This window comes from Polypterus senegalus, chromosome 11 (assembly GCF_016835505.1).
Source record: "Polypterus senegalus isolate Bchr_013 chromosome 11, ASM1683550v1, whole genome shotgun sequence".
NCBI lineage: Eukaryota > Metazoa > Chordata > Cladistia > Polypteriformes > Polypteridae > Polypterus > Polypterus senegalus.
The window spans coordinates 49,714,363-49,728,364 of record NC_053164.1 but is presented as its reverse complement, the minus strand read 5'-3'; the positions used below and the strand labels follow the sequence as shown (position 1 = coordinate 49,728,364).

The 14,002-nt window shown below is 37.1% G+C and overlaps 1 protein-coding gene across 1 annotated transcript in view; it reads left to right on the top strand.

Moving 5' to 3' along the window:
* Nucleotides 1-14,002, top strand: part of ank1a (ankyrin 1, erythrocytic a) — a 295,220-nt gene that overhangs the window by 16,412 nt on the left and 264,806 nt on the right. The gene's annotated exons all lie outside the window — the stretch shown is intronic.

Genomic DNA, 14,002 nt, shown 5'->3' with positions numbered 1-14,002 from the left:
TTTCTTTTCTTAGCACAAGCACAGCTGAGAAGCTTCGATGCATGTGCTCCATAATGCGTTAAAAAATAATGCATTTAATCACACTTTCAATTCCAAGCAAGGGGGAACTTCTGTCAATGCATGATTTCCTGGTACACCGATTACATTGATCAGCGCATCCCGATTCATTTTACCCTCGCACCCAATTGGTTTGAGAAGAAGTGATGAAAAAATATGAGGTTAACACAGAAAAACAGATAACCAATTGAATCTTTATGAATAATCGATTCGCCATCAATAATTGTTTTGGTAAAGCCATACTCAGTGTAATCCTCCTTCCAATTTATAAATTTTCCGCCACTAGCCATGATTAAATGAACGTAAAAAAGTAAGAGCGAAGCGAGAGGTGACTTATTCAGGCAGGCAGGCGATGGCTCAATAGCTCGAATTTGGATATAAATAGATTCTATTTAGTCCCCAGAAGTATCTTTGGTAGGAATGGAAGTTGAATTTAGTCTTTAAATTTCTATGATAAAGAAATAGTTATGCAGTGATGACTAAATCTAACTAGACTTTATATATTCACGTTTTGACTTTATATATTCCAGCGATGACTTTATATATTCAACTTTTGACTTTATATATTCAGAAACAAGTTTGACTTTATATATACCGACGCTGACTTTATATATTCATGTTTTGACTTTATATATTCCGACGGTGACTTTATATATTCAAGTTTTGACTTTATATATTCGGGAATGACTTTATATATTCTGACGCAGACTTTATATATGCAGAAAATCAATGTAGTTGCCAGTTTGGTACCCCATAATATATATATATATATATATGCAGACCCCTTTGACCCTGTAGTTAGGATATAGCGTGTTGGACAATGGATGGATATATATATAGATAAAATTGAAGAACTGTTAGTACAATTAGCTCTTATATGTAAAAAAAATTAGCTACATGTGGTCTTTGTGGACAAAAAACAACCCGGAGTCTCTCTATCAGTTTTACTAGATTGGTGAACTTGCAGAGGTGTCAGCTAAGTGGACTGGGACAGGTTGTATCTTGTCCGAGACGGACGTGTAGTCAAGTGGAGCTGTGGTACAAATAGAGTAGGACAGGCTGGAACCTATCTCGGGCAAACGTATGGTAACTCGTTGTGTGAATGTACACTGTGCATGTACCACAAAGCTGAGTTTCTCTGCTTGGGTTGAATGAGAACTAAGGTGCATGCAAGAGCCAAAAAAATGTAAAAGTGCATGCATGCGTCATCTCACCAAGTGCAAGTCACACTTGCATAAGCTTCTACATCATTCATAGAATTCACACCAACTCTTGTGGCTATGGTTGAGAATGAGCTGAGCAGACTATCCATATACTCACACAGGTCTTTCGTTAATATAAATCTAATCTAAATTGATTGAAACTATGTATGAAGGTAACAAGAGAAGAAAAAGATTAGGTGCTCCGTTTGGGAGACCCTGTTTAATTGCAACTTCCAATAGGCAAGAGAAAGAAAAAAGCTGGTAAGAATAGTGCATCATATGTCTCCTTCCTTAACAATGAGTTGTTAAGTGAATAAACAGAACTTTCAGGAGTGTTGCAAACTGGTCGTTTGATGACATCCTGTGATAATGTAACATTTTTATTCATCCAGACTAGAAGTGGCAGAAAGAAAATGACGCCAATCCTCTTTTGGGCAGCGTTCTACCATTCTGGATAGGAAAACAGAAACTCCATAAATAACCATTCTAACTCCCCCACTACTCTCCTGGCCTATCTGGAAAGTGTTCCCCATTAGGGACTCCCATGCGTACATGTTTGCCAACTAATTTAATTGATCAAGCAATTTAGTGCTAAAGTTACTATTTTCTATATACAGTAAATTGGATAAACAACATACCAAATCCTTTCCTCTAGAGATTTATGTAGAGTGACATTTGGACTGTGTAATTAGGTCGTAAGCTGGTCCCAAAACCCTTTCTTACAACCAACTTCTGTCACTGGAGAAATTAATGTGATCAGAACATTAACTAACATTAATAAAGATAAACTTTCATCAAACAGCTTTATGCATTTATATATATATATATATATATATATATTGTTTGTATTTACCGTATACTGTATATACATTACATGCTATGTATACCTTGTTTGTGTCTTTGTCGATATTGTATTATTATCACTGTTACCTTGAGCTTGAACATCTTTGCTTGTCTAGGGACATCAGGACACATAAGGCACATGAAATGGTGTGTTCTGTTTACTACAAGAAGTGTTTCTAATTAAGGAACCAATTGGACTAAGAACTCACAGCAACTGTGTTGACTACCCCAGAATATTTTTCATTCTTTACAGTATCTATTATTGTTTAGCTTTAAAGCCAAGCACGGCTAACTTCTTCCTAGTATTCTAAAAGGTGATTAGAAATATGCAGGGAAAATGGGTTGCAATTTCACTATAAACATGTCTTTTTGCCTTTTGCTTTGCATTGCTCCAAGGAGGTCAAATTTAAAAAGTAATTTCAGAGTGGATGGTGCTGTTTTAGTATGATATCTCAACGCATAAGACCAGGGTGCGGGTTCTTATCAGACTGCTACATTGAGCTCCTCACACTGCCACACCTTTAAGAAGTCATCATGAAAGTGACTCCTAATGCACTAAAATTGCTGAAGATTATATATATGTGTATGTGTATATATATATATATATATATATATATATATATATATATATATATATATATATATATATATATATGTGTATATATATATATGTATATATTAAGTGCAAAATTCTTTTCTTTTTTCCTTTTCCTCTTTTAAAGACTATATTGGTAACAGATATCTCTATCTTTTAACCTTAAAGCGCCACTGCATGGGGGCTTGATGTGCTTTGGACGTGCTCTGTCTCTGGGTATGTCAGAGGACTGGGACTGCATGAAGTGGGTTTTAGCCTCACCTGGGGAGGCAAAAAGGGAGGGTGGGGGTTAAGGCGGGAAGAGAAAGAGAGCAGGCTTGATCTATATCTAATCTATCATCTCAATCTTTATAATTATAACTATCAACGTAATAATAAGCTGCATGGCAACAACTCTTGGGGGAATAGGAAATTAAGACCTAAACTATTTCACTTCCAGTTAAGACTATAAATGACATCAAAAACTCAGAATCAGTGTCTCCATGATGGGACAGTTAACTTCGTAAGCTGGAATGTTAAAGGCCTGAATCACGAATTAAAGAGAAAGAAAGTACTTTCTCACCTAACAGGTCTAAATGCTAAAATAGTATTTTTACAGGAAACCCACTTACTAAGTAAGGATCAGTTCCGCTGCAAAAGACTGGACTGGCCAATGTTCCATTCTAGTTTTACAAAGAAAACTAGAGGGGTGGGAATTCTCATACATAGAACAGTACCATTTGTAGCATCAGATGTAGTATTGGATCCTGAAGGGAGATATGTGATGGTCATGGGAGACTTATCTAACTGTAAAATGATTTTGATAAATGTTTATGCACCTAATGTTGATGATAAGGAATTTATACAAAATTTATTTGCATCCATTCCCAATCTGAACACTCATAAACTTATAATGGCTGGGGACTTTAATTGTGTTCTAAATCCACTTTTAGATAAGACTTCCTCCACAGGGGAACGCAACTAACACCGCAAAGATAATTACAAAGTTTATAACTGATCACAACTTATCAGATCCCTGGAGGTTTTAAACCCAAATTCAAGAACATATTCTTTCTACTCACCAGTACATCATTGCTACTCAAGGATTGATTTTATAGATAATAACTTCTTGCCTAAGATTAAATCTTGTAAATACGATGCTATTGTTATTTCAGACCATGCTCCGATGATCTTGGAGCTGAAATTACTAAGCCCCATACACTCACCCCGCAGATGGCCTCAATCCGCTTCTATTAGCTGACGAGAATTGTACTGAATTTATATCCAAACAAATTGAATTCTTTCTAGAGACAAATACATCCCCTGAGATCTCTGCAGGAATACTCTGGGAAACTCTTAAGGCCTTCTTAAGAGGACAGATTATCTCATATCTTTCCCACAGAAATAAATCCGAGCGAAGAAAGTAGCAGAGATAAAAAGCGAAATTACTAAAATAGATGAAGAACATGCCAGACTACCAAGCGAGACTCTACATAAGAGGAGGCAGGCTCTACATTCAGAATTAAACCTCTTGACAACTAAAGAAACCGAACAACTAATTTACAAATCCAGACATCATTATTATGAACATGGAGAGAAAGCTAATAAGCTTTTAGCAACAAATTCACAAGCAAGATGTACGCAACGCAATCTCGTAATTACTAACACTAACGGAGATAAAATCATCGAACACAAAAATATAATGTACACTTTTAGAGACTACTATAAATCCCTATATACTACTGAGTTTAAAGAAGACAATATACAATCTAATGCATTTCTGGATAAATTACAGATACCACAAATTGACGCTTTTAGTGTGGAGGAACTCGATAAACCTCTGTCATTATCAGAATTACTGGATGCTATAAAGTCACTCCAAGGTGGAAAAGCAGCAGGCCCTGACGGCTACCCTGCAGAGTTTTACAAGAAATTCTCCCCTCCTATTAGCAACATTTACAGAAGCCAGAGATAACCAATCTCTTCCACAAACCTTTCGCCAAGCACTAATCACTGTCTTTCCAAAACAAAATAAGGACTTATTACAATGTGCATCATACAGACCAATTTCACTTCTGAATAACGACGTTAAAATACTCTCTAAAATCATAGCTAGAAGGATGGAGAAAGTGCTCCCTCGTAATATCACAAGACCAAACTGGATTTATTAGGGGCCGACACTTATCTTCAAATCTTCGACGCCTGTTTAATGTAATATACTCACCAACTAAATCAAACACCCCAGAAATATTATTATCATTGGATGCAGAAAAGCATTCGACATGATTGAATGGAAATACCTTTTACTATTTTGGAGAAGTTTGGGTTTGGCCCAACATTTGTGCATGGATTAAATTACTGTATACTAACCCAGAAGCTTCAGTTTGCATCAATAACATTTGCTCAGACTACTTTAAACTAGAACGTGGCACAAGACAAGGATGCCCTTTGTCACCACTGCTGTTTGCAATTGCCATTGAACCACTGGCAATACATTGTCGAAATACTGATCAGATAAAGGGGATTAGCAGAGAAGGACTGGAACAGAAAATCTCATTATATGCAGATGACATGGTACTGTATATATCGGACCCAGAAAATTCTGTGCCTGCAGTCTTAGCAGCACTCACAGAATTTCAAAAGCTCTCTGGTCTCAGAATTAATCTGAATAAAAGTGTACTCTTTCCGTGAATTCGCAAGCATATAATATTAGATTAGACACCCTTCCTTTTATCATTGCAGAACAGTTTAAATACCTCGGGGTAAACATCACAAGTAAACATAAAGCTCTTTATCAACAAAATTTCGTCGTCTGCATGGAAAAAATTAAACAAGACTTGCATAGATGGTCAACCCTTCATCTCACACTAGCTGGAAGAATTAACACTGTTAAGATGAATATTCTTCCTAAGCTCCTTTTTTTATTTCAAAACATACCAATATACATTAATAAATCGTTCTTTAAGCAATTAGATTCAACAATAACCTCATTTATTTGGAATTCTAAACATCCACGCATCAAAAGAGCGACCCTACAAAGACAAAAGGCAGAAGGTGGCATGGCTCTACCTAACTTCCAGTTTTATTACTGGGGGCAAATATACAGTCGATAAGAACCTGGACACAAATAGAAGAACATACACAGGCATGGACCGCAATAGAAGTAAAATCCTGCAGTACTTCTTTGTATTCCTTGCTCTGCTCCAATAAACACACGCTATCGGCAATACACTAATAACCCAATTGTGCTCCACTCACTTAGAATCTGGAACCAATGTAGAAAGCATTTTAAGACGGAGAAGATTCTTTCTGTGGCACACCTGCAAAAGAACCACCTCTTTCAACCCTCACAAACATATGCAGTTTTAATATCTGGAAAAATTTGGAATTAACTTGCTTAGAGATCTTTATATAGACAACGCCTTTGCATCCTATGAACAATTACATTCCAAATTTAACATTCCAGCTACAAATTTCTTTCACTATCTTCAAATCAGGAACTTTGTTAAACAGAACCTTCCAGATTTTCCTCATCTTGCACCCTCATCCACGCTGGAAAAATTATTGCTCAATTTCAAGGAGTTAGACTCCATCTCTACAATATATAAAATCCTTTTACAATCCCTTCCTTTCAAAGATCCAAGAGGACACTGGGAAAATGACCTCTCAATTAATATATCAGAAAAGGAGTGGAAAGTAGCAATGCAGAGAATTCACTCAAGCTCCATATGCAAAGCATACAATTATACAACTCAAAATTATATATCGAGCACATCTGTCTCACTAAAACTCTCCAAAATGTTTCCAGGGCATGATCCAACCTGCGAACGTTGCAACCAAGCCCCAGCCTCACTAGGTCACATGTTCTGGGCCTGCACCAAATTAACATTATTCTGGACAAAAATTTTTAATTACCTCTCAGACAGTCTTGGACTCACAATCCCTCCTAACCCATTAACAGCTGTGTTTGGGGTTCTTCCAGAGGGTCTTAAAGTGGAGAAAGACAAACAAATTGTGATTGCATTCACTACACTGTTGGCACGCAGACTTATTCTGATAAACTGGAAGAACCCAAACTCTCCTCTTGTAAGTCAGTGGGAAACTGATGTGTTATATTATTTAAAATTGGAAAAATCAAATACTCAGTTAGAGGATCTGTGCAGACTTTTTCAAAACATGGCAGGATCTAATCAGTAATATTTTGAAATGAGTTTATAAAGCACAGAGAATTTGTTGATTTAGGTATTTTTTACAAGCCTTAAATTTTACACCATTTGGCTTGCTCTCTCTCTCAAGGGTGGGGATCGATCTGTTCTTAGCATAATTCTTTTTTTTGTAAAACTTGATTACTATGTATTGATTATAATAAAATTAATAAATAAAAAAAAAAAAAAAAAAAAAGAAAGTGACTCCTTGCAGTAGCTGAACGAGCCAAATGACACACACTCAGACATGCAGGCTGTGAATTGTTTAATAATTCAGACTTTTAGCTTTGTCTCGTCAGTCTTGGGTAATGCAGCATTTAGGAACAAAGACAGTGAAGTTGAGCTTATAGACTTAAGACAGTTCCAGAGAGGCCATTCTGTTTTGTAAAAATAGACTGAGAGTCATTAAGTCTGCTATAGAATGAGGACATAGAGGTGGATGAGTCTTACTGGTTTACAATAATAACTGAGTAGTAGGGAATCACACATGTTTACAATAAAGACTGGGTAACCCTACATCTGACTGGTTTAGAATGAAGGCTGAAACCCAGTAAGTCTTACTGGTTAAGAAAAAAACAATGGGAATTAATGAATCCTAGAAAATGGAATTTGGGTAGTGCTATTGATTTAGAATTCAGACTGGGCTCCTCCACAAGTTTGGAATGGGAGTTCCTAATCACTTGTTTTGAACAGAGACCTATGTTCACGTAAATGGAAAAGAAACTTTATGAAAGAAATGTTGGCAGCTGAATTGGGAAGAAGGTGGGTACTAGTAAAACCTAGTTGGAGATGGAAGCTTTAAGTGGGTAAATTGAAAATTGGGAGCTGTTGTGCAATTAAAAGTCTGTGAAGCATTCTGGATTATTGCATTAGTGTTACTTTTGAGGCAACAATAAAATACAGTAATGAGTGGAGAAGTGCATATTTCTTTGAAGAAGATTCCAAGGAGAGCCCTAAAGAACAGCAATGTTTCTTGATGTTTTCTACACATGATTCAAGATAAATGATTCATCTGTTGCCATAACTACCCTTGGATTTAAGAGTGGGTTGATGGGTTTTGGCCAGATTTTCATCAAAATACAGCTAGTTTCTGAATGAATGCCCAGAAGGCAAGTTGGCATAACTCCCAGAAATTATAGGAAAAAAAAATCATTAAAATGACGATAAAAAAACTGTGTTGAACAGCCATCAGAATCATAAGCAGGTTGCCTAAAACAGAGTAGTAACAAAATGTGTAGATTGTGTTACTCTGCAGATGCTGAGATATGCCGGAACACACAGTCGTGGTTTGAAAGTTGGAAGTTGATCTCTGATATAGATGATTGTGAGATTTTAAAATCTCACCCCTCCTGAGTAGTTAGCTGGTTAGTGACAGCAAGAACCAATTGATCTTTTAATTTTGTGGCAATGCATAAAATATTCCAAAAAGTTTTATGGCAGTGTGGCATAGTGGTTAAAGATTTGGACTTCAGTCCCTGAGGTTTGGGGTTCACATCCCCAACAACTAATTGAATCTCATATAGTTTATAAGTTTCTTTTGATAAAGGCATTAGCCAAATGATAATACAGAATGTCTTCTTGTGTCTCCCACTTATGTCCGTATGCTTGCACTGTATTGTCTATACAGCTAAAAAATAGTAATTCTTCACAGAAATTATCTTTACATGCATGAGGGTTATGAGTTTAGAGAAGTGCCTAAAGAGACAGTTTTTTAGGGTTTTTAGGCATTATCAAAAAAATCATATAATCCAACTGACTACAGACTAGAGATATCTCTCTCTTAATTTCTTCCTGTGACTCACAGAGAATGGGAAGTAAAAGAACTCTATGATGAAATTGCTTATTACATTTGGGTGAAGTGTTTGCAATAAACTACAATACTTAATATACAGTGGAACCTCGGTTTGCGAGCATAATTTGTTCCGGAAATGTGCTTGCAATCCAAAGCACTCGTATATCAAAGCGAATTTCCCCATAAGAAATAATGGAAATTCAGATGATTTGTTCCACAACCCAAAATTATTCATATAAAATTGATTAATACAAAATTGAAAGTAAAAATACATAAAGCAAATTAACCTGCACTTTACCTTTGAAAAGAATCATGGCTGGTGTGAGTGAGTTTCTAAACTCTTGTGGGATTCCACCCAACGGGGTAACACGCGGAACAGCGTCCCAAAGCAATCGCAGTCTCCCAGCTCTGTAGCAGTTCGCCATAAAAGCAAATCCGAAAAGATCACGGACATGTTATAAGTGCCTGCTGTCGATGGGTGATACAAGGAACAAGGAACATTATAAATGCGCAGGGCATAGTAGTTTTTGGCCACTAACCTGGGCACAACCCTGCCTGACTGCTGTGTCTGTGTATAGGAGAGTGGCAGATCTCGCTACAATAAATAACCACGCTGTTCCTGTTTCAAGCTGAATAAAGCTGGTGTCGCTAAAGTACTGAGACTCAGCTTCATGTTTTGGGGTGCAAGACGGGGACACAACACACACATACACGCGGTCACAATGCTGTAGTAATCAGTATACGCTTGTACGGAGGCTGACTATATGAATGTGGCACGCCGACTGACGATTACCCACAATCCTGCAGCGAGGAGAGAAGAACCATCAGCTCAGTTGTGATCACGTGACGCTTGGCAGACAAAGCGTATACGTACTACTTGTATTGCAAGACTTCGCTCATTTATCAAGTAAAAATTTATAAAAAATTTTAGCTCGTCTTGCAAAACACTCGCAAACCAAGTTACTCGCAATCTAAGGTTTATCAAAATGTCAGATTTAAACTTCCAGCATTATTGTATTCTGAGCCAAGCGTTGTAATAAAATTGAATTGTAGTCTGGGGAATTCTCACCCATGTCAAGTCAAGTCACTTTTATTGTCTCCAAAATTAACACAAATGTATGAGTGAGTGAAAGCTTTTGTGAAAGGTCCACAGTAGTAGATCTATATTGCACAATGCATTCTGATAGCACAAAATAGTTGTGGTGCAATCGAACAACAGTATTAATGTTGGGAAGGGGTGGGGTGTTGGTAAAGGTTAGTACATGACACTATGCATGGCTTTATAAATGGGCTATGATTTTATTTATTTTTTGTTTATGCAGATGAATTTAGGATTTTGGATCACTGGATCCATTTCTGATATCAGCTTCCAGTTTTGTTTTAATTTTCTTGTAATTGAAAATAAAACACCTCTTTTCTGATACAATTTGAGTTTTCTTGTGGGTGCTGCCACTTTATGATATGTGTGCCATTGTTTCACTATTGAAATGCCCAGTGTATTGTGTGTGACATCACCGTTGGGAAATTCATGACTCTTTATGAGTGTGTTTCTTTCTGTTAACTTCATAGTAAAGATGTTTGCATTGTCTCCTTTTGACTACTGTTCTGGTTCAGTGTTTCAGCTTAGTTGTCTGCAATTTGACAACCTGGATTTGATCTTGGCCTATTTCATCTTTTGATCCACAACTAATTCTAACTGTCCTTCTGACCACTCTATGCAATACAACACTTACTTATGTTTAGTCAATAAATTGTACAATCTCATCAGCTTGTATGTGACCCGAAGAAGAATTCACTAAGAAATTTGGAAAGAATATTCATCATAAATGTGCACGTTTTGACCAATTAATAAAACCAGTAATTTTTCAAACAGAAAGTGACCTCAAGTTGGCAAGCAATGCTATCAGGATGCTGGCGATTCACCAATGTTATATTTGGCAAATGCTCTTTTCCTATTGTGTTTGATGGTGATTATTTATTAAACAATCGTAATCAATAGCCAGCTAGCATATATGAATGTTCACACTGTCAGAAAGGTGGCAAAATGGTTAATTTTGCTGCTTCACATCCCTAGATGCTCTTTTTTGGGTGTTATGCTTTCCTTATTCATTAAAAATGTTCAGTTTATGTCAACTGCCAACATTAAATTGGCCAGTATGTGTATTTTCCCTCTAATTTCCTGGTTTCCCTTTAAGAAATAGTTTCTTCACTGAGCCTGGTGAAGCTGTGTTTAACACTGTCTCTGTGCAACTCTGTAGTCGAATAAGCAGATACATAAAATAGACACATGGGCATCATGCAAACAATCATATAATCTAGGAAACTGAAAATTGTTGTCTTTACATCAGTGTTACACAGTAATATTTTTTATCTGCCAAAAGGAAATCTTAGGCACAGGAACAGCTACAAACACAGAAGCTGCAGGAGTTTGCATGCAAAGTTTCCATATGATTTCTTTCTGTAAGGTAGCAGCTGCAGCTGCTTCATTGACAGGAGGAAATTAAGTGCTTGTAAAAAGTAAAATCTGTCAGCAAATTAGTACTGTTTAATACACCAATACTTGTGTTAAGGTATTTGAAATTTTCATCCATTCACTTGATGAGATTGATTTGAGAAAAAAGCTACTGTATGCTATTTGCCCACAGATTTAAAAAGGTTAAAAGGTTTAAATTTTGGTAACAGTGCAGGAAATAATTAAACATGTTTGTTTGGTTTGATTTTTCTTTATGTTATATATTTGCTGTCGGGTGGAAGGCAGATATGTGTGTAGTAATGTGCACCCATTCTGATTTAGTGCATTGATTATTTCAATAATGATGATAGTGAGATGGCACTTTCTCTTAACATTAGCCATGAAACATTTACAGTTTCTTTTTGTATATTCAAATATTTGATAACTTAAACATTTTGACACCTTTCAAGAAGGGCCTCCAAGATAGAATTTTATTTCAAACATTGTACATAAATGAACTGTTCAGAAAAATTGTTTACTTAACCAGGATCATGAAAAATGCTAGAAACTGTAATTAAATATTGGAACATCAGAAAGCGTATTAGTGACTTTGTGGTCAAGCAATGCAAAGAGGGAAGCATTGCTAGTATTAAAAGAAGCCAAAACTGCAAATGCACTTCGGAGGAAGTGCAAAATTTTCTAAAGAGTTGGATTTTAAGCAAAAATATTGACATGAACTGAATCAAAGTGAGTGCAGCAATAATCTGATAAGTGGCATTAAGGTCAAACATAAGTTTAATTCAGCGTTTCTCAACCTTTAAGCATTTGCAACCCGAGTTTTCATAGCAGTTTTAATCGCACTCCCCCTAACGTTTTTTTGAAACCCTAATAAAATGTATTCCTATATTTTTTGCTGCCGATACACCGCTACAAGTTTTATTTTACCTACTTAACTTTTATCGACATTTGTCTAACTCTATATTTATTTGTCTAGTATCAGAATGTAGTTTAAGTTAATTTATTTTGGTTTCAATAGATGTATTTTTCATATTTTCGATTCTTTTCTTTATTTCACATCTTCGCGCCCGCCTTTTTTGTTACTTCGGTGGCGTGCCCCAGAGGTTAAGAATCGCCAGTGTAATTTGTTTATAACAGAACAGTTAACTTTTTTAAAATGTCTAATAAATTAGCCCAGCAGCTTTGTAACCCTGGATAAAGGGTCACTGTCTTATCATGTTGTATAGCTATCTTGTAGGAGTCACCAGAAACATCATAGAAGAACAGGATAATGTTTAAATCTGATACGGATTAGAATGAGGCCTTTTTAACCTTGTCTAAAGGTGCAATCCAATAGCTCTACCCTGACAGTTTTTGAGCTTCAGTATGCTAAAGATGCCTTCCAGAATATTGTCTCTTCTATGGATTACTAGTATCACAGCCTCAAATTGAAAGTGAACTATCAAAAACAGTTACAATAATAATAACTAGTGTGGAGGTTCAGCTCCGAACACAGACAGACACCAGATGTCGATAAACACACATGTTTAGTATTTTCTTCACTATTGTACAGCACCACACAATGTACAAATCAGCTGTATCGCTCACAGTCTCTTCTTTTGCCGCCTCTACTCCTCTCCTCACACGCTCTGTCTTCTTCCTCCCAACATCCTAACAACGCCCCGGATGTGCTCCAGGTGCTTTGTGATGATCTTCCTGGCAGCACTTCCTAGTGTGGCGGAAGTGCCGCATGAGCACCTGGAAGCACTCCGGGTGTGTCTGGAATTTCTTCTGGCAGCACTTCTAAGTGTGTTGCGGAAATGCTGCAATCCAGGACTCCACAATCCTCTGGGGGCCCCCTGGCGGAGGCCACGGGCCCTAACAGGGTTGAGCGTCTAAGCTCTGATCCTGTGGCCCCGATGCAGACCAGGGCGGCTGCCCTATCATGGCCCAGGGGAGGTATTGTCCCTTTCCCGGTCCTTTCAGGCGTCCCTAACCGTCCGCCACACTAGTTTCAAAACTCCTGGCCCACACCTGCCATTAATGTGGTTAGTTAAGCCCACTCTTTCATCTACCTTAAGAACATCATCATTGAAAATGGACTGATAAACGTTGAGATTCAAAATAGATTCAAGCACATGCCTTCCTCCTTCAGACAGTTTCAACAGTGGGTGTTTTAAAATCTAGACCTTTGTTTGCCAACCATGATTGCTGTATACTATGCTGTGTGTTTTTCCACCTTTTTGACTGCCCTCTTTTATCACCATCATATAAAACATCTTGAGGCCATCCCTAGTTGCTGCCTTCAGAAGATTCTGGAGATCATGTAGCAAGACAAAGTCCCCCACACTGAGATCCCCTGAAGAACAGGATCTTAGAGTATGGAGTCAATGATTATATCCATCAGCTGCTTAGTGGGTCAGACAGGTGCCTTAATCTTGTCTCCTTTATATTATTTTGTTTTTAGAACTGGAAATCTTTCAAGTTATATAACATCTCATTAGAGGAACTGGAGAAACTTACAGCAGATCATAAAACTGGGAAAAATTTCCAAGAAAAGGGCATTGTGTATTTTGAAACCATAATAATACAACTTTCTGGAGAGTGAAATCACCAGCAACGGCGGTATCCTCTGAGGAAACCAAGTTTCACCATTGTCTAAGAATGTGTGGCAATAGTATCGACTTGTTCTGCCACATTCGCTCATATGGTCCTGGGGAATGTTATTTCCTACTACTGCTGCAATACTGTGCATGGGTAGTATGACAATAAAGCCTCTTGACTTGACTCAGGGAGGAGTGGATCTATAATACCATTAAAGTAAGCAAGCATACCCACGTGCATTCTGAAGATGAAACAGTACTTTTCCTTGCTTTGTTT